Below are 21,175 nucleotides of genomic sequence, written 5' to 3'. Positions count from 1 at the left end.
CTGGGTTTCCGCCTTTGGGAAGTGCCTGGGTTGCTCACTGGTGTCCAATCACTGTCCTGAACGTCTTCTATTGTCGTAGATGATCTTTTCATCACACGTGACGATTCGATCCAAAAAAGAATCGTTTTGGTTGCGTAAAAGCAAACGTGACAATTTTTGTCGATCGTTCAAATCGTTGGTCCTCCACTTTTCGAGTTTTTGACTATTCCAATACGTTTCAAACCATCAAAAACCGCATGGGAGCTGAAGCCCAGTTTGTCCGACAGGGTCCTCAAATCTTCGTCCTGGACTACTGGATTACTCTTTCCAGACTTTCAAAAGCATCCAGAAGACTAGTGTCATGGATCGGTTTTGAAAGTTTTAAGCAATGTACTTTCATTGTCAGAGTCTAATGCATGTTCTACAGCAAGAAACTTTGGTACTCCCCAAGACCTCTTAAAAATTATCCACAGAGCGTTCTATACAGATCGTCGACCAGAAATGTAGTTTGTTGCCGAATGCGTCATATTATACAATGGAGGATCACTACTTGACACTGATGATATCCGTATACATTGATGCTTTCGAAACTCCGAAAATAGTAGTGTGAAATGTAAACTCCGAAGAATAGTATAGTTGAAGTAAACGATATTATGTACTCTTAAAGTTCGCGACACTCTTAAAGGCAAAAAAACCAATACATAGAAATGAGCCGGTAGCGAACTAGGCCACGTGGACTGTAGACTTGGCGGTTCGTATTGGATAATTTTTACAAACCGAGTTGAATGAGTGGCTGAAGAGTCATAAAATTAAATTTGAAGTCATGTTGCGGTGACGAATCGGGAATGCGGGTGTGGTTATCGACGTCGTGTTCCGTTCAGGAACTGATCGCGATTTCGAGTGTTGAAATTCGGTATTGGTGCAGTTATAAATACGTAAAATTTTTGTTATCTGTTTGAAATGTGGCGTCCTTGGACAAGTACTAATAGTAATAACGAGTGTGATAACAACGCAGAATTTTTCTACTGTAGTGATTCCAATAGCGGTGGTGAACAATGCGAAAAAGAGATATCAGTGAATAAGATTCGGATGCATTTGAATATTGAAACACAGAGCGTATGTTTCAATGTATATAAGAATCTACATCTCAAGTTTGTTTTCAAGGGAAATAAACTATTACAAGCAACATCAGATTTGACCGAAAATCCTTTCCCAACTGTACGTAAAATAGTCAAAACCAAACCTTATGAACGCAAGACGTGATGTGGTACGGGATTACCAAAAGCTTTAGATGTTCATCTAATAATATAATTGAAAAAAGCAATATACCCACGACTGTTACTAAACCAATGAGATTTATACAACTGAAATCATAAGGAAAACATTGAATACTTACGGCCATAACGTGAGCTGCTGTGACAAGACTCTTCAGAATTGGATAGAGAAACTAGGATTTAAATTTAAAATAATAAACAAACGTCAAGAAGTTAGGGAAGGCAGAAGAATAGTGGAATTGCGTAACAAATACTTAGAATAAATAACTTAATATAGGCAAGAACAACAGCAAAGTTTATATTTGGACGAAACTTGATATGACACTCACTACATAGTTATGAAAGGGTGGATTGATGGTTCGAGAATGTGTATGCCTATCATGCCTGCAAACAAAGGATCGCGATTAATCATTGTACATTGCGGAAGAAGTAAAAGATGGGTTCCGATTTCTTTGAAATTATGTGGAAAAAACTTGAGGACTACAATGTTGACTATCATAAGAACATGGAAGCTAACATTTTCGAGGAATGGTTTGAAAACACATTGATCCCAAATTTGGATGGTGATATTTTAATAGTTCTTGGCAACGCTTCCTATCATTCGCGACAGCTCGTCAAAGTATCGAATAAAAATTCGTGGAGAGATGAAATACAAAGTTTTTTAATGGATACCAATTTGCATTTTGAAGATTACTATACCAAAAACCAACTACTCGAAGTTTTACAGACAAAAACAGTTGAAGAAGTGTATGCCCTTGAGAGTATTGCTGAAAAGTATGGACAGACCATACTGAGACTTGCCCCCTATTTTTGTGTTTTCAATCCCATCGAGTTGATTTGGGGAAAATTGAAACAAAGCATCATGCAGGCGTAAAAATAATTTTCCAAAATTTGATAAGAAGGCAATAGAGCTAATTAAAGAAGAAGTATCTGATATTACCGAAGAAGACTGGCAGAAAAGGATTAAAAAAGTAATTATAGTTGAAAAGATTGGACACCAAAGATTGGAAATAAATTCATTATTGATTTAAATGACGACAGTGATAGTGAAACAGAGAATATGAAAGAGGAATTATGAGAAGCTTTCGAAGAAAGTGTTTTTGAAGCGATTGATTGTATATACAGTGTAAAACATCGAAAAAAAGACAGGATCTTTCATATAAATAAATCTCATTGGAGCATTCCTTGTTAAGATACAGCCCCTTAATGGGGGTACATAAAATTTGTATAACAATTTTTTTCACAAGCACTGAAGAAAATACAATATTGAAATTAACCTGACGTTTTGTACTACCAAAGAAACACTTAGCCAGTAATTTATTTGGTTCACCCCATGGTTGTAAGGGGTGGAAAACGCAACCCCTAAAATTCATTTCCAATGTAACTTTTTGTCTTATTATTTGTTTACCATTTAAAAATGTTTTTCCGATAGCCTGTTTCATTGTGAAAAAAATGTCTTGGGTTTTTTGCCCAAAATAAACCAGTTCGCAGCAAAAAATTATTTTACGAACAACTTCAAAGATACATCGTCATAAATGCGAACTAGATTTATTGTTATTTTGTAGTTAGTACCTGCATTAAACGATTAAAGGTAATAAACAAAACTAATTTAATAATAACAAAACACACAACATGTAGAAATCATAGTAAATGTTCAATATGTCTACATCACACATGCGTCTAAACGTCGGCGCAGTGAGCCACGTATTCGCTCAAATATTCCTGGAGTCTCTCTGATTACCCTGCACGCATCGATGATGCGGTTTCCTAAGTCCTCTACATCGCAAACAGGAGTACGATAAACCAAATGCTGTAAATGGCGCCAAATAGAGAAATCGAGAGGATTGAGATCCGGGGATCGAGCGGGCCAGTTCTGTGGTCCTCCTCGACCTATCCACTGATTTGCATATGTTTCAGTTAAATGCGGACGGGCTACTTTACTAAAATGGGCGGGAGCCCCATCATGCATAAAAAACATCCCTTCTGACACCCAAAGGAACTTCTTCTAGCAGTACTGGATGCACTTCTCTTAAAAATTGAACGTATGCCTCACCATTTAATCAAGGAGTTAGAAAATGAGGCCCAATTAAATCATCCCCAATAACTTCGACCACACGTTAAGAGAAAACTGTTCTTGATGGTTAGTTTCGACAATGGCGTGAGGGTTTTCATCAGCCCATATGTGGTTATTATGAAAATTAAAAATCTTGTCCCGAGAAAAACTACATTCGTCTGTGAATTCTATCGTCAGCTTTATAATAGGTACTAATAAGTTATTCATGGTGCATGGTCGGTTGAGGTTTTTTGCTCGAGTACCTTTATTCGAACTGTAAAAAGTTGAGAATCACTGAGATTGATAGAGGTTCCTATTTTGAAAGATTGACACGACTATGTTTATTTTCTTAGCTTTGATTACCTTTATTTCATCCAATCCAATTTACGCGGAATACTGTCTATCCGAGATAAGGAGGGGCAGCACGGAGAACCAAAAAGAACCGGAATTCATCAATTTCGTTTAAGTTTTTTACTGGCCTTATTAAAGATATATTAAAAAACAAAACCCAATTTCTCATTGCCACTTTTCAAACTGAACACGATGGGTTTTACAGTTTCTTCATCCGACGTTTCGTCTCCGAGAAACCATCTCCAATTTTACTTTTTCATGTGAAGAAGAATCATCTTTTTCACACACGGTCTGAATTTCACAAATTTAAGAATGCCATTTGAGTAAACTCTTGAATGGGCAACTCCATTTTAAATTTATAACTCTTATGGTTTCCAATTGTGTCATACTCGCCCCATAATGTGTCCAACATTATGTAGTCATATGCCGGATGAAATCACTTGAGCGGGTCATAATAATGTATATTTCCGAGGAATAAAACTCAAAGTCGTGTTTACGATTTAATGTCACCATCGGATGTTAGTGCGGTAAAACCATCAATTAGAACATGTTTCGAACCTATATAGGTTCATCATCAGGTAATATTTAAACTTCTACAATAAAAGGAAGAAGAATGTAACAATAGTTGATACAATGTAGTATAAAGAACTTACCTGGAGAAGAAAATATGTTTTATTTTAAGAAAAGGAATTATCACGTGTTGTTAATGAAAGGAATGGTCACAATAACATATTAATAATAATGATTTTTTTATGGCAGAGAATGGAGAAATTTACCGCATCATATTTCTCAAAGGATAATAATGTAGATATCTTTTGGCGAATCCTGTTTTTCAATTCGACTGAATGCTAGTGAATTTCAGACATATCAACGCTATGAATATTTTCACTAGGGCACTATTATGAAATTTTGACCAGTCTTATATTCAATATGCTTCTTATATCTATGTGAACCTTTTTCAGAATAGAAAATACTTGGACATGTTTTGGATGTGAGACACCGTTTCTCAATTTCGCCAATTTCCAAATGCACATTTCAAGTATAAGAGAAATTGTACAGTATTTCTGCGAAACCCACAGCATCCATTTCGAGTCGGACACTGATCATTTCTGTGAGGTACCCAAAAGATGTGCCTTTTGTTTCGAAGAAATACATCAAGATTTCGAGTGGCATTCTTGCTATCACAAATTTACTGAATCAGACTTGGCTATTTGTGAAGAATGTGGGAGAAAGTTTTCCAAAGATTTGCTTGATAAGCACTTGAGACAAAAACACCGAGTTGGAAAATGCAGCAGAAAATGTATCAAATGTAAAGTGAAATTCGATAATGAAAAGGAATACTACCACCATAGATACGTATTTCACTACAGCAAGAAAAAAACGAGCATTATTTGTCATATTTGTGGCAAGACATACAATAACAATACTCTAACGGAACATATAAAAATTATCCATAATAAAAATCGAAAATTTAAATGTGGCGTTTGCGAAAAAGCCTTTGCTACGAAATATAAGTTAGATCGTCACATGATTGTACACACTAGCGAGATGAAACATCAGTGTTGTATTTGCAGTAAAATGTTTAAAATGTTGTATTCTCTTCAAGTGCATATGAAAATGCATGTCAATAAAGTGAAATTTGATTGTTTAGTCTGTGAGAAGTCGTTCAGCACCAAACAGTCCAGGAATAATCATCTTAAGAAACACGGACCAAGATAGATGTTTGACTGCCAAGTAAATGTATTGGACACTAGACTCGCATTCCACTGAGTTTTCCTTTTCTTTTTTGTCACTCAAAATACTTTTTTATTCGATTCGGAATGACCTCTAGCAAATTTTTCAAAAATTTCAAGAAGGGCTCAAAAAAATTGCAAGTTATGAACAACTTAGTTTGGTTTTTGCAAATATCTCGGAAAATATTAAAGATATCCAAAATTTGAAAAAAATCCTTCAAGAGGAGGAAATTTACTAAAAAAGTCCCTCGTCTCGGAACTCGTATCACCAATATTTATAATTTTCATTTAGAGGCGAAAATAGCGCGTCCCGCACGCGCTGATCGATACGGACCTTTGAACAATAAAAATTATTTTAACCCACTAAATATCATTATTGAGAAAAAAAATTACATACTTTCTAGACACTTGAATATACGAAAATTCATGGTAGTATTTCAAAAAAAATATATCGAAAAAATTAATTTGTTCAAGACAAATTGTTTATTGAATAAAGAAAATATAAATTAAAAAAAAGTTTTTTTTCAGAAGTAGTGATAAAAAAATCGTTCTTCAACATTCATGTTTAGTATAAAAAAATATTGATCAACAATTACTGTACTCAGTAATAAATTTTATATTTTCTTTGAGGATTGTTTCAGTCAATTCTTTTCCCGACATCCTTTTTTCATGAAAAATTCGATTTAAATTATATGACTGAGAAGTCTGTTGTCTTATATTTCAATTTGTTAAATTATTCAGAATAACCTTACATGTTAAATATTGACAGCCTTATTTTTTATGACCTTTTCAGAACCTGAGTTATATTACATCTTTTACGTAATATATTTGATTATATAGTAAAATTATAACTGATCGCTGTCTGTACCCAAGACAATGACTTTCAGAATTCTTGTCTGTCAATTCTGTTGTTCACTAATGTAATTCACTTATTTTTTGATTTACTTCAATGGGTTAGGAATAAAAAATCGGTAATTCAAAGAATCACGTCAACCACTAGTTGGAAAAACATTTATTCAGATGAATAGTTTATGAAACTATTTTCTTATAAATCAAAAATAAACTAATACATACGGAGTTTTCGCTTTCAAAAATCTGGAAGGATAAAAAAACTGCCTGTTCACACAAACGAAGACGCAGGCAACAACAAGTACATAACAACTGAAATATCGAAAGCCTCATTTAGACGTAAGAAAACTCCTAAGGCTCGCTTTACTAGAACATTGAGAAATTTTAAAGCTTGGGTTGTTGACTCGATTAATTACTATACCATTAGAAAAAGTGATATTTCAATCAAAAAGTCAAATCTCAATTTTCATTTGTTCCTTGCATGTAAATGGGTGTATAAAAGCTAAGTTTCTAGTTAGAGAATGTATCTATAATAACAACAAAGTTACTAAAGGTGAGCACGAATTAAGTTTTTGGCAGTATTTATGTACGTTTAACACGTCTCAACATGTGGGACGCCTCTGATCCACTTCCTTTGCAGAGAGCATAAACATTATCGCCCACTTGTCGTATCGGATTGGAACAATGAAAATGAATGGACAACCGCCCACTAGCCCGGCACGGCACAGCCAAAAACGCCCGCCGCCGGAAATTATTCCAGCTCTTCCATCCCGCCCGGCAAATAACGGTACGTGCTGTGACGGACTGCCAAGTGAGCGCGTCGCCGGTCAGCGCTTGTCAGCATCAACTTGTCCAAACGTGCCTGGGATGTTTCTGTCTATCTTTGCTATTCCATCAGTTGACAGCACGGTGTCAAACGGTACCTATGAAAATGGACGTGGAAAAATTCAGTTGCTTGTTAAGGCAGGCTCTAGAATATCCAGAAGTTCTGAAAATTTGCCTGGAGTCATTTGGAAATACTGGAAAAATGTCTCCTCGTCTTCTTTCAGGTCGTTGAAAATATGATGAAACTCTCCCAGATTTGCCCTCTTTTGAATAATGGAATCCTTCTTTTTTGCTACTATTCTACATTCAATAATGAGGCCACTATAATGACGACTTCTTCGTCAGAACTACTAGTGATAGACATGTTTCTGTCACCGCTCGATGTCAACTGAAATTCTCTTGAAATCGAACAAACAACACCTTCAGTATGCTAGTTTTAGCTGGACAAGTGGGCAATGCTACTACATGTCGCCATTAGGTGACGGACAGCGTCGTGCTGTGCTGTGCCGGACAAGCTTTAAGCTTGTCACTCACGTGTCCGGCACAGCACTAGCAGTTCTGACGAAGAAGACGAAGAGAAGAAATTTTTTCAGTAATTTTGAATGACTCCAGGCAAATTTTCAGAACTTCTGCCTTAACGAGCAACTCAATTTTTTCTCGTACGTTCTCATAGGTACCGTCTGACACTGTGCTGTCAACTGATGGAATAGCAAAACAGAAAGACAGAAACTTCTCAAGCACTTTTGGACAAGTTGATGCTGGCAAGCGCTCACTTGCCCAGTCCGTCAAGCACGTCCGTTATTTGTCGGTCAGGATCGGAGAGCTGGAATCCTTTCCGGCGATGGACGCTCTTGGCTGTGCCGTGCCGCACTAGTATGCGGTTGTCCAGTAATTTTCATTGTTCCAATCCTATCCGTATTTTAACAGGACGGGCCGTGCTGTGCTGTGCCGGACAAATGGGCGATAAGCTTAACTCATCGACCCTCAACGGCGAGCCTTGTCCCTCTCTGAATAAAATTACCATTCTTTGTCTCATCACGTTTAGTTAGTTAGTTGTCTGGAAACAAGACAATATGTGTTTTTTACCCTTGTCCACTTTCAACTGATATAGCTGTTCAGTTTTAATTTTCGTAAAAAATTATTTCAAATAGCCAGCAGGAACAAACATAGGCGTATACGTCCATAAAACATATTTATTTCCATTTGGCGACTCTCCAACGTCAATTTCAAAGGCTTCTCATACAAAACATTATATAATATGAATATTTGAATGCGCTATCACGTCAGATGCGCTTGAAATTATCAAAATATCTATGAAGATATTCATTTGTTCTGATGCTACTTTCTTTCACCCTCCTCACCCCCTTCCTCGCCTTTATATAGAACCTTCAATATATTCAACATTTGATTTGATAAATATAAATTTGTTTAGTCTTTTCTTGAATACTAACGATTTTATTCGACAAAACCTTGTCCTACACTATTTTTATTCTACAGGACGAGCAACGGTACCTTGGAACTGCAATGTCAGCAATGCAAGGAACGTTTTGATGAGTTGGGACAGTTTGAAACACACATGCAGAACCTGGAAGCACACCTGAAAGTATTTTGCAAAAGATGTAAACATTTTATTCGCTTAGAAGAGTCGCTCTTCCATTTTGACATAACCTATTCCTGTGTTTTATGTAAATTGATACTTCCGAAGAGCAACTTTCTGGTCCATGCATGTTTACACAAAAAAACTTCTCAAGCCTCAGCAATGAAAATGCGAAGGGAATGCGGAATCTGCGAAAAGATTTTCTTCACCGCCCACGATATTGACAGGCATATCAGAGAAAAACATTCCGCTCTAGGCGCAAATTCCTGCAAGTGCTGCAATATTCATTTCGAAGAAACTGAAGCATTTTTCCAACATATAACTGGTCACAGTGTCGCTATAGAAACTACGCCAAAGATCTTAGAAACTAAAGAAATTCAAGTACCTGTCAGTATTCCTCAAAAGAAAAAAAGGAAAAGAAAAAAGAAAAGTTTTTTATGTTACCGTAAGCATCTACGATAAATGAACTGATTATTTATTTTGAAGTTTTCTGAAAAAATTGATTTTTATTTATATTGGTTAGAGATTTTATTTTATTTTGAATATATTGAGAGTTTTTATTTTATTTTTTTGCATTACAGTATTTTTTTCCATTGCGAAAGTGCAAATCTTGTCGAATTTATAAAATTTATATTTAATTTACAGAAAAGTACATCGAAGCTTTATAGGAATCTTGTTTTTTTTGAATAATCGATAAATCTATTATTCTTTCATAAATCGTGCCATATTTTATTATACCCAGTTGTAATGTATAAAACACGTAATTATGAATATCGATCTGGATTGAACGAGTAACATCTGTTATGTAAATGAAAATTAATTGATAACGTAAATTATTAATTCTTGTGTAAGGGGCTAGACCAAAGTTAGTTTCAGGTAATTGTATATTCCAAAAAGTATATCCTTCTGAAAAGTACAATAAATGAATTCAAAATTCAATCCTTCATTATTTGAAAATAGTGTAGTATATAGTTATCTTCTTGAAGTTCAGTGAAACTGTTTTGGAATGTGTTAAAATGTGTTTTTCTGTTAATCAGCTGTCGCCCCCATACGAACGACAACTCTCAGAAGTTAGGAAACTTGTGCGAGCTAAGGACTAACGAGGTCTTCCCTTTTAACGTGTGATTCCTAACACGGATAAAGTTGGATTCATTCATTATTTACAAATTGTTACGGAGTGATTTGTAGTATTCCTAAGTTAAATAAATGGCCAATGAACCAAAATTTTTAGCTGGACTTCTCAAAAAGGACTCTGAATTATCATCAATATCATATTAATTGAAACCAGAGTCCAAAAACACATCATGCGATGTGTCTTCTGATCATTTCAATAACCATTTCATAAATGTTGCTGACAATGTCATCAAGTCTCTGCCAACAATACCAATACTTCTAGTTCTTTCTTCTTAGGTCCGATAATCGAGGAGGATGTTCTAGATGCCGTAATGTCACTGAAAAACTCCTAAGTGTTCAGGCGCGCTAATGAACTCAATAGTGAAATTATTAAGGGAACTTCCATTATACTCTTATTGAGACATAATAATCTAATCGTAATCAAGCAGTGAACTGTAGTAACGTGTTAGGAATCACACGTTAAAAGGTAAAACCTCGTTAGTCCTTAGCAGAAGTTTCTCAACTTCTGAGAGTTGTCGTTCGTATGGGGGCGACAGCTGATTAACGAAAAAACAGATTTTTTTAAAACAGAAACTTGCATGCTTTACAATCTTGAATTAAATACAAATAAAACCCAAATTTTGCATTTTTCTGTACGTACTGTAAATGTGACGTGAAAGAGGTAACATTATTGGGAATAACTTTGGACAGTAATCTGACTCGGAACAGTTACATTAATCAGTTGAAAAGTAAATTTATGTCCAACAATATTTATTTTTCGTCAATTGAGATATATTCTAAAAACAACCTAATGTTTTCTTTTCCACTCTTCCATTAGCTATGGTGTAGTTCTCTGGGGAAATTCTATGGGTGCTGCGAATATTTTTAAGATTCAAAAAAGAGCTATATGAATTATCAGTCACACTCATTATAGATAACATTGTTAACATCTTTTCTTAAAAGTCAAGATAATGCCATTACCTACATTATACATATTTGCAGTTTTAGTTGAAATTCACATAAAGTCAAGTTCCATTATCAGACAGTCTGATGTACAAAACTAAGTATAACACACGGAATGCCAACTCAATTCGAACAGAACGATTTCGTTTAACCAAATGTCACAAAATAGCTTGGGGCATGGACTATAATTTTTATAATCGTCTTCCTCTTGAGTTTGAAGTTCTCAGTGAATCTAAGTTGAAAAAAAAAACAGTGAGAAACTATTTTCTGAGATACTGTTTTTACTCAGTCAATGAATATTTAGAACATATTTCTACAACCTAATTTTGACAATAGTGTATGTGTTATTTCTTTTTTTTTTTCATTTGTAGGTTGGTCGAACTTTGTGTTGATATTGGAATATTGTGAATATTTAAGAGAAATTTTAAAATGTCTGTGTTGTCTATTTAATATTTGAAAAGTTTGTGTTGTTCAATATATATGACTCATTTTGATCGTAAATGTCTTTCTACAAACATTTGAGTATGTAACGTACCTTACTTTACTTTACTTTACTTCAATACCAAACAGCGCTAAATTGACCCGTATGAAGTGCTAGGTGAACCAAGACTACAATACTGGACACTATTTTTAAAGAACATGCTTTAGTTATTGAAGGCGTTGACATCTTCCCTTCGAAAGGCGCTATCTATGGGATTGATTGAATATCCAATCCACGAATATCATGAATAAATCGAGTATCCTCTGCAAAAACATCGTTTGCGAAAACAAGCTTCAATATCGACCGCTGAACGAGATTCGTCCTATGTCTTTCACTGATGGGTAAATAGATGAAACCAGAGTCCAAAAACAGCTAGCACCACTAATGGGATCTGGGACCTATTGCGGGTCGAAACGCTGTCTGCTGTTGGATTACGAATGCTTTGTTTTTGGTCTCTGGTTTTAGTGTATTGATGAATTGAATAATGTTAAACCAAAGTTTTCAGCTGAACTTTATTGAAAAAGAACTTGAATTATCATAAGTTTCTTTTCTTAAGTTGATATTTATTTTATATTCAGGAATATTAGGAGCACAGTGAACTCGGACTTTATAATGAAGAGATTCAATATCAGATAATTCAAATACAAATATAAAAGTTATATCTGTGATAGTCAGTAATGTCAACTTTTGCTCATTGGACATAATAATAAACAACAGATCAATTAAATTTAATTATTTATCAACTCCCTTTATATGTAATCACAATAATTATTTTTATTTGCGTTTCTCATTTCGTGGTACCATCACTGTTAATTGTCTTATTTTTGTATGTTCACGTGCATTTTGGAATGGTGCTTGACGGTTGAGTTTGAGTAGCTTTGAGCTAGACTTCGCCAAGGAGTACCAGAATCTCCTGTAACCTATTTTCATTTTCAAATGTATCTTTGTATTGTTTTTTTTTATTATCAATAAAGCCAATTTATTATTATTATTATTATAATGTGAAAATCATGTACACGTAAACTCAATTCGCCATGGAAACCTGTTATTCCGTAAAAAGATTTTATGGAAAATATAAGTATACTTGATACGTGAAAGCTATTTTCCAGTTTTTTTGGCCGTGGTACGCAGGCTTTCATGCATGACGTTTCGTCTACTACTGCGGTAGACAGCAAAGGCGATTTGATATCGGTCTCAGTGCCAGAGTTGGTGCTTCCGTTGTTCCGAACGCATTAACTATGATGTTGGTATCGTCGAATAACAAAAGAGCAGTCTGGTCAGGCATATCCCGTTCTTTTCTCATTTTAATCACATTTGGTATGAATATGGTTATTAACTACTGATGAAAATGGGACTCTTAAATCAATACGTTTTTATGTAAAACATCTATAGCCGCACGTAAAACCGATGGCTGGCGTGGCGACGGGTCGCCATGCGCAAGCGACTGTGCGGTTCTCTTCCCACTGGTTCGGCGTTACGCTATCTCCCTCGCCACTCTGAGCTTGGATACTTATAGTGTATACAGTTGTTTTTACTACAGTATACATAACCTGTATTTTACCAAGTAAATAATTTTTAAACATAATTAAAAATAAAATATGTCTGACAGTTATATTTTAGAAAGTGAAAGTGAGCAGCCTCCTACAAAAAACACTATCAAGTCATCAGTAAGTTAATTATATTTTTATATTTTTTAATTAAAGTGTGCATTTACCTGTGCATTGAGCCCGCGTATATTTGGTCTGTGTCAATGGTCAATAAATGTAATATCTACTCTCTTGGTAGATTGAATTTTATACAAATTTTATAGCATATAATATTTGTAAATTAATTTCAATTTAATTCTTATGAAAAGTAATGCACTAAAACACTTGCTTGAAGAATGAATTTCATAAAGACTGACAAACTTGTATTTCAAAATCAGCGATAGCGAGTAGCGCACGAATGTTTTTCTTATTTGTTATTGACAGGAACATCAAAAATTAATTAACTAATTAATTAATTAATTTTCTAATGACTGATATTGAAACATTTATTATTGATATTTATAATTTAAGATCTTCAGTAATATATTGCAATTACTAGCTAATATTCTTGAATTTACTAGTATATTAAAGCCACATTGAAAATTTTTCATGTATAGGGTGATTCAACAAGACTCCTCCGGTCCATTGCTATCAGGAAAAACATTTTTCGAATTGCTAAAATTTTTTTCGCGGTCATATTAATAAATGCTATCTTTTAAAATGATTTTCTCGCATAGTAGGTGATTCAGCCGAGCATGGCCAACCAAAGTTATATTTTTTTAAATGGAACACCCAGTATATGAATACGTCATTCGATTCCATATATTTTTAGCTCTCTAAGGAATTTTTGTTTTCGAACTTCCATTGCGGCATTGCCAAGTTATTCCAGAAAAACCTATTTTGCAGACAATATTTTTTTAATTCACCACACGCATGTCTACAGCAATCAAGTGGATTTTTTTAGGAATAGTTAGTCAACATCGCTATGATAATTTTCGGGAATCTCAATTTTTGGAAACAATGTATAGGGTGCTTGGTGAAATCGGTCAAGTTTAATTCATTTTCAAACAGACATATTTTAACTTTTTCTAATAGAATACCCTGTATTTTTTTATTTGTTTGAAATGTTTCAACATTTCGCACCTTTTTTTATCAAAGGTATACTATACGAAAACCAGATATTTTACAAATTATACCCAGTTTTATCAATTACAACAATTGATAAAACTGACAAAAAATTCATTTTTTTACATTTACTTACTCAAAACTTTTTCAGTTCGAACAATAACGCCTACATTTTTTATGAATACAGGAGTACAAAAAATGTTCAAGATAGCAACCATTTTCTGCAACACATAATGTCAGTCTTTTTTTAAACGAATTCTTTACACGTTCCAGCATATCCTCTGGAATTTCCCTTTGTTTCATGTCTTCCATAGATGTTGATGGAGTTTGGTAGACAATCCATTCGATATATCCCCATAAAAAATAAATAATTTTGGTCAGGTTAGGTGATCTGGGTGGCCATGCCACAGGCCCACCCCCCTACTTATCCATTTTTGATTGAAATGATCGTTGGGGTATTCCCGTTTTAGAATGTGGTGGTGCACCGTCTTGTTGTAGCCAAATTCTAAGTCTTGTTCCATATGGAACGCCGTCAAATAAATATGAAAACTCATGCCGAGAAAATCTTACATATTTTCTTCCGGTGAGATGCCCATACAAAAAATAGGGCCCGATAACTCTTTTTTCGAGAATTCCACCCCAGACATTCAGTGACCAACGCTGTTGATGGTTCAGGGAACGAACAAAATGAGGATTTTTCCGTTGCATAATAATTTATGTTATGCCGATTCCCAGTTCCATTTTTATGAAAAGTCACTAATCACATGGGAATTTCCAACAAGGAGAAGAGCAATTTGAAATATATTCTCTTCGATTGTAACAGGATAGACATGTTCGAACTTCTCGTGATTGAAATATTATTTTTAGAGTCTGAAATGCCCTTCCATCTAGTTGTTTTCTTTCGGGTAACTTCTCTTTGTGAATCCTAGATGCAAGGAGGCAGTTTTCGTCAATTTCCCCCAAAGCATGTACCATTTGCAATATATCTTCCAATACATAATTCATAATGAAAATGATTCAATCTACACGGAAAATAAACTTCAACACATGGCGTTATTGACAAATTCCGAGATTCATTTTTATATGTCAGTCATGGATAACTGGATATTTTTTAGTTTTTCACGCATTTCTTACCGTTGGAACCGCTGATACCTATCATGGAATCGAATGACGTATTCATATACTGGGTGTTCTATTTAAAAAAAATATAACTTTGGTTAGCCACGCTGGCCGAATCACCCAGTATGCGAGAAAGTAATTTTAAAAGATAGTATTTATCAATATGTCTGAAAACAGTTCGAAAAATTATTTTCTCTGATTGCAATGGACCGAGGGAACTTTGTTGACGCACTCTGTATATTTTAATCACATATTATTAATAAATATTTCAGTACCCAACAATCACAAAGGTCACAAAATATTATTTTCGAAACTGGACATCACTAAAATCAGTTGAACACAAGACATATCATTAATGTTATTTAAGATTGTATTAACCTAATAGTATCAGAATATATTAACTTTTATTTCAGTTTCTAATAACATTTCTATATTTTTTAGAGTAAATTATAATAGTAAAAAAGAACGCCAAAAACGATACAGGGAGCGGAACAGAGAGAAATTGAAGCAGCGTGAAGCAGAAAGAAGGAGACGTCTAAAAAATGCAGAAATGATTACAGAATTCTCTATTTCTCCAAATATAGAATTTACAGAAATAAAAAATGAACCAATAATAGATGAAATAAGTGCAAATTCTGGAAATGTAGTTGCTACTTCTCAAAGTTCATTTGATAAAGAAATGAATGCTCTCCAAAAAAAAAGAGAACGTCAACAAAGATACAGGGAGCAGAACAGAGATAAATTGAAGCAGCGTGAAGCAGAACGAAGAAGACGTTTAAAAAATGCAGAAATGATTACAGAATTCTCTACATCTCCAAATATAGAATTCACAGAAATAAAAATTGAACCAATGGATGAAATAAGTATAGCTGGTTTGGGAGAAATGCAGCATGTAGTGGTTGGAAGAAGTCGATCAAGCGCAAATGTAACAGAAATTCCGAATAACTGCAGTCAATTTAGATACCATGAATCAGCTCATGAATATTTTAATGATAATTATTAAAATACTGAATTTGGGCGTGCTTGCTAAATTTGCGATCGATTATTGTTTGAAAAACATTTGAAGAAACCATCTGCATCTGGAAATATAAGTAACACTTGTAAATCAGTGGATGTTTCACATCTGCGAGGCGTCCCGTGACGTCCAACGGGCTTGGACAGCAGCTCCTTTGAACCCAATAAGCGGAGTTGGAAAAATCCATCTGCAGTAATGAATGCTGAAACAATGCTACATTTTCTCCCTGACACCCTAGGAAATGGTACCCCTATTCCGTCTATAACCTGAACTCTGAAAGGATCACATTTGGAGCCACTTAATTGTAAATCATCCCTTATTAACACCAATTAGCCCACACTTTTGAATCAGCTCACGTAGTTTTTCGTAAAAATCATATATATAAAAATCATAAATTACTGGAATGGGAACATAATAGGTGGCCTGGGCTTGTTTAAGCTTTTACATGGTCACATGGGGTACTGCATTTACTAGATCTGCTCCACTGTACCTCTGAGTAAGGGGCCTTTTTATCATATGGTATCGGACCATTTGTAAATGTAAATATACAAGTATATAATTATACGTGTTCTCATTTGTCCCACACGTATTTACCTATACCCTTTCCTCAGAAAATTCTGGGGCAAATGTAAACACAGTAGACCTTTATATAACTTAAGATTCCTATATGCATCCAAACATTGAATATGCCCATGAAAATTAAAATATACCATGAAAATCAGCTAGTCAGTTGGGATTAGTTGAAAAACTGAATTTATGTGTTCATCATACAGTACATTTCTTTAATGTCTCCCCCTTTTATTTTTTGAAATTTGGGATATCGAAATTATTGTATGAATAGTTTATTTTGAAGTGAAATTGACAGATGAAACTTTATGGCGACTGGGCGCCATCTGGGAAAAACATTGAATGGAAAGGGGGGGTCTTGTGACACATCTTTTTGAAGCTCCCGACAAATGCTTCCCAACTTTAGAATATTTCCAGCAGCAGACATTTTCAAAATGATATTACAGAAATTTAGGTAAGTGTATATGAACCCGTTAACTTTTAAATTAAGGAAAAGATTATCCACATGAAATAAAATGTACACAAAAACTATGGTTGGAAATGACCTAACCTACCTTTTATAAAAGGAAACGTTCTAGAAAATTATAACAAACAAATCGGATTATACCAGTTGAATTCACACCGAGTTGACAACAATAACAACAAAAATGGCGTCTGTCAAATTGGGTCACTGTAATTTCAGTTCTGTGATCGGATAATAAAAACCAAAACACTCGGCCACACCGCTGTAGACAAGATAAATTTTATTGGTTAACAGACACGCTGCCAATTTAAACTCTTGCTTCTCGAATTGTTTTTTTTTCTGCAAATATAAACAGATCTTTGGACCGATTAGGCTTGATGAGCAAATCTATAAGCAAACTAGTATCGTTTTCAATAGCATGAAACAAGGCCTTTACGTTTCGCATATTGAAAAATTTCCTGGGAAATTCTACTGAGCGCTAAATGTTTACCACCTTAATAATAACTGTACCAATATCAGATAGTTACTACCACATCATTATTAACTCTTTTGGATCTGAAGGATCTACTGACATTTCCAAATATCTTCTTTTACTATATTAAAAGCAATTTTTTGTGTTCAGTACCATATACTGTGTTCCTATGATAAATTTCATAAAACTTCCTGTACTTTCCTTTTAACAAAAAATTTCCTTTCAGATCGGATAAGTACAGTTCTGTGCAATGCATACATTGCGGCAAAATGTTTTCTAGCTCAACAAAACTCAAGAATCACATGAGAGCGCACAAGAAAAAAAATATCTCATGTGACATCTGCGGAAGTTGTTCCTATATCAGAATACGATGGTGAAACACAAAAAGTCTGTGCATCTCGCCGATTATACTCACAGATGTGAATTATGCGAAATGTCTTTCAAAACGCCTCTGACACTGAAGCAACACATGCAGAACGTACACCTGAAAAACTATAGTTTCACATGCGACAAATGTGGCAAGGGATATTTCCTCAAGAAACTCTTGGATGTGCATTACAAAGTAGAACATGAAGACGTTAGATTCAAGTGCGAATGTTGTCAAAAGCCATTCAAAACCCTCCAGGGTCTGAATAGTCATGTGGCTGTACACGACCTAAGTCAACCTAAAAAGGAGTATCGTTGCTCCGAATGCTCAGCAGTTTATAAGTCAAGATCTACTTACACAGTTCACATGAGAAAGCATAGGGTAGGAGAGGAAAACCACGTATGCGATATTTGCGGGAAATCTGTCACCAAAAAGGATAGCTTGAAGAACCACATGCGCACCCATACGGGGGAAAGACCTTTCGTTTGTTCGACTTGTGGTAGGGGTTTCAGTACTAACAATTTATTGAGGACGCATGTGCGAATACACACGAACGAAAAACCGTACATATGCCCTGTTTGTAAGAAAGGTTTCAGACAAAGACCCGCCTTGAAAATACATTTGAGGTACCACACCGGGGAAAAACCGTATGTTTGTACTGTTTGTGGAAGGACTTTCATCAGCGGTACTCTGCTGAAGAACCATAGGTGTCCGGGACCTACTTGACACGTTTTTTGATTTTTGTTTTAATTTTTCACATACAGATATTTGGGATTTAGGTAAATGCAAATAACCTTCTGTTCACTTCAATGAAACACCACTTTGCCTAAATTCAATTAGAAAAATTATCATTTCATTTGTTTTTTTTGCATATTCCATGTTAGATTCTTCTGTCAGCGAAATCTTTATTGATATTACATCTCTATTTGTTATGAAAAACTTTTTTTCAAGAGATTTGTGAAAAGTGTTTTGGTTGGTTTCCGAGTTTTGCCCTAGTCTTCTTTGCTTACAATTTCCAGACGTTTCAACTGTAACTGCGGCAGTCATCTTCAGTGGCGTGGTCAAAGTACTCTTCTTGACGTACCAACTGAAACTTTCATTTGAAACTTTTCGCTTCGATAAGTTTGTTGGGGGTTAAAATGGACACCAATATATATGTCTTGGCACAATCATGTCCCTGGAATTGCAAAGGCTGATTCTCAGAAGCTTGAAACACTGTTCCGAACCAGAAAACTGTATACACCTCAGCAACTTTTGATGCTTCATAAAACTCAGATCAGACCTTCTTTGGAGTATTGTTTCCATGTATGGAGCTCTGCCCCAAACATATTCTGAAGTTGCTGAATTCCACGCGAACATCAAGTGCAACCTTGATAGCCTGGAAAATAGAAAAAGGGTGTAGATGTGTTCCCTTCCCTATAGATACTTTCACGGAAAGTGTTCAAGTGACTTGGCACATTCGATTCCACCAAGAGCAATACATATCAGAAATACGCGACGGACTGGCTGCTCATCGTTTTGAGGTACAAGTCAGTACAACTCGAACGTCACTGTTTAAGAAGTCTTTCATCTAGAGTAAACTTCCTGAGAACATTTTTCCGAATGGATTTAATCTCCAGCATTTGAGAGCGCCTTAAGGATTTTCCTGTAGTGCTTGTGTTTTGTCCTTGAAAAAAAATTGATATTGTAACTAAAGAAGAAAGATCACGGCAAAACCGTGAAACAACCAAAACATTGACGCCAGCCTTGAAAGTCAATGTTCCTAGATTTGTGAAAAAATCTTTAGTATAAAATATATTATATGTCTTTCCAAATACGTTTTTTTTGTCAGATTCTAGATCTGAAAATCCTAATTTGTTTTGTTGACATTTTTGTGTATATTTTTTACTTGTTCAAGCGTGTTATAATAAATTTTTATTTTATACTTTTCCATTTCGATTTTATTCGAAGCAACCAAGCTTTGATGTACCGTTTCTCCAATTTATTTATTGAAATCTTGTGACAGAATGAATTGTGGAATTTATTCAGTCGGTGGATTTTCTGGATAATTTGATCATTCACAATCTGATAAAATTTGAAATTATATTAGAATTTTACCGTGTCACGGTATTTCCTGAAATACCGTGACAAAAGAAATCGTGGTAACATTATTATTTTTTGATTGATTTTCTGGGTATTTTTATCTTTCACAACTTGAAAAAAATTATTGGAATCATTAGGATTCAATTACTTATATTAATTTGGCGTTTTCCTCTAATGCTCTTTTACGGTAGATCATAAGGCTAAAAAATATCAACCAAAAAACTACTTTCTACAATAAAACTTGTGAACTACATTCAATTCTGTAGAAGATAATGATTTTTTTGGGAAAAACATTTTTTAGTTTCAACTTCATTACTTGAAAAAAATTGGGTATTTAGTTTTTTGATAAGGGATTTAGATGGCTCCCACTAATTCGTCTCAAAGAGGTGAGTTGAGAGTTATCCATTTGAGAAACCAATAAAATGTGTAAAATTTACTGCTATTGAGAGATGATACAAATTACTTACTGTGGAAAATGTAAGGAATTGAGAATTGAATATAATGTTCGAAAAATTTTAAGAGAAAAATTGCAAAATGAAATATCGTTTTCCTAGATCAATTCTTGACATTTTCTTCATTATATTTACATTTAAATCATACCTGTTTTTTTATTATACATACAAACATCAAATTCATAAAATGATAAAACTTCAAACCCTCACTATTTTCTATATTATACTTTCTGAATATTAAGAAAAGATAGATTTTTTTCTCGTGAAATAAATAATTCGGAAAATATTCGTGAAAAATATGAAAATTGATAAATTGTGGGTCCATGTCATGAAAACAATCTTATGTTTCGATTGTTTTTGAGTTTTCAACTCCTTCTTTCACGGGGGAACTCATTTACTGCGTAATTGCAGAAAACATATTTCATAATTTATTAGAAGTACCGATGGATTTTGATTAGTGATTCTTTGGACACCTTCTACCTAGAGATGTTCGAAAATGAAAGGTATTTGTGGAATTGGCCGTGGTGGTAGAGCGCCCGACTCACAATGGGGCGCTGTGGGTTCGATTCCCGCCTCGACCAGATATTTTTCTCGAGAGAATTTATCTGGTTGAAGCTGGGATGATTCTGCAATCGTGTTAGGAATCACACGTTAAAAGGTAAGACCTCGTTAGTCCTTAGCTCGCACAAGTTTCTCAACTTCTGAGAGTTGTCGTTCGTATGGGGGCGACAGCTGATTAACGGAAAAACATATTTTTTAAAAGATTTGA

At 34.7% G+C, this 21,175-nt stretch overlaps 1 protein-coding gene across 16 annotated transcripts in view; it reads left to right on the top strand.

The window, feature by feature from the left end:
- The window catches only part of LOC111510822 (uncharacterized), a 326,252-nt gene that overhangs the window by 28,157 nt on the left and 276,920 nt on the right, over window positions 1-21,175 (top strand). The gene's annotated exons all lie outside the window — the stretch shown is intronic.

This window comes from Leptinotarsa decemlineata, unplaced genomic scaffold (genome assembly GCF_025532065.1).
Source record: "Leptinotarsa decemlineata unplaced genomic scaffold, Ldec_3_MD MMD2_tig00000035_RagTag_RagTag, whole genome shotgun sequence".
NCBI lineage: Eukaryota > Metazoa > Arthropoda > Insecta > Coleoptera > Chrysomelidae > Leptinotarsa > Leptinotarsa decemlineata.
The sequence above is the reverse complement of the archived record's forward strand: the minus strand, read 5'-3'. Positions and strand labels throughout refer to the sequence as shown.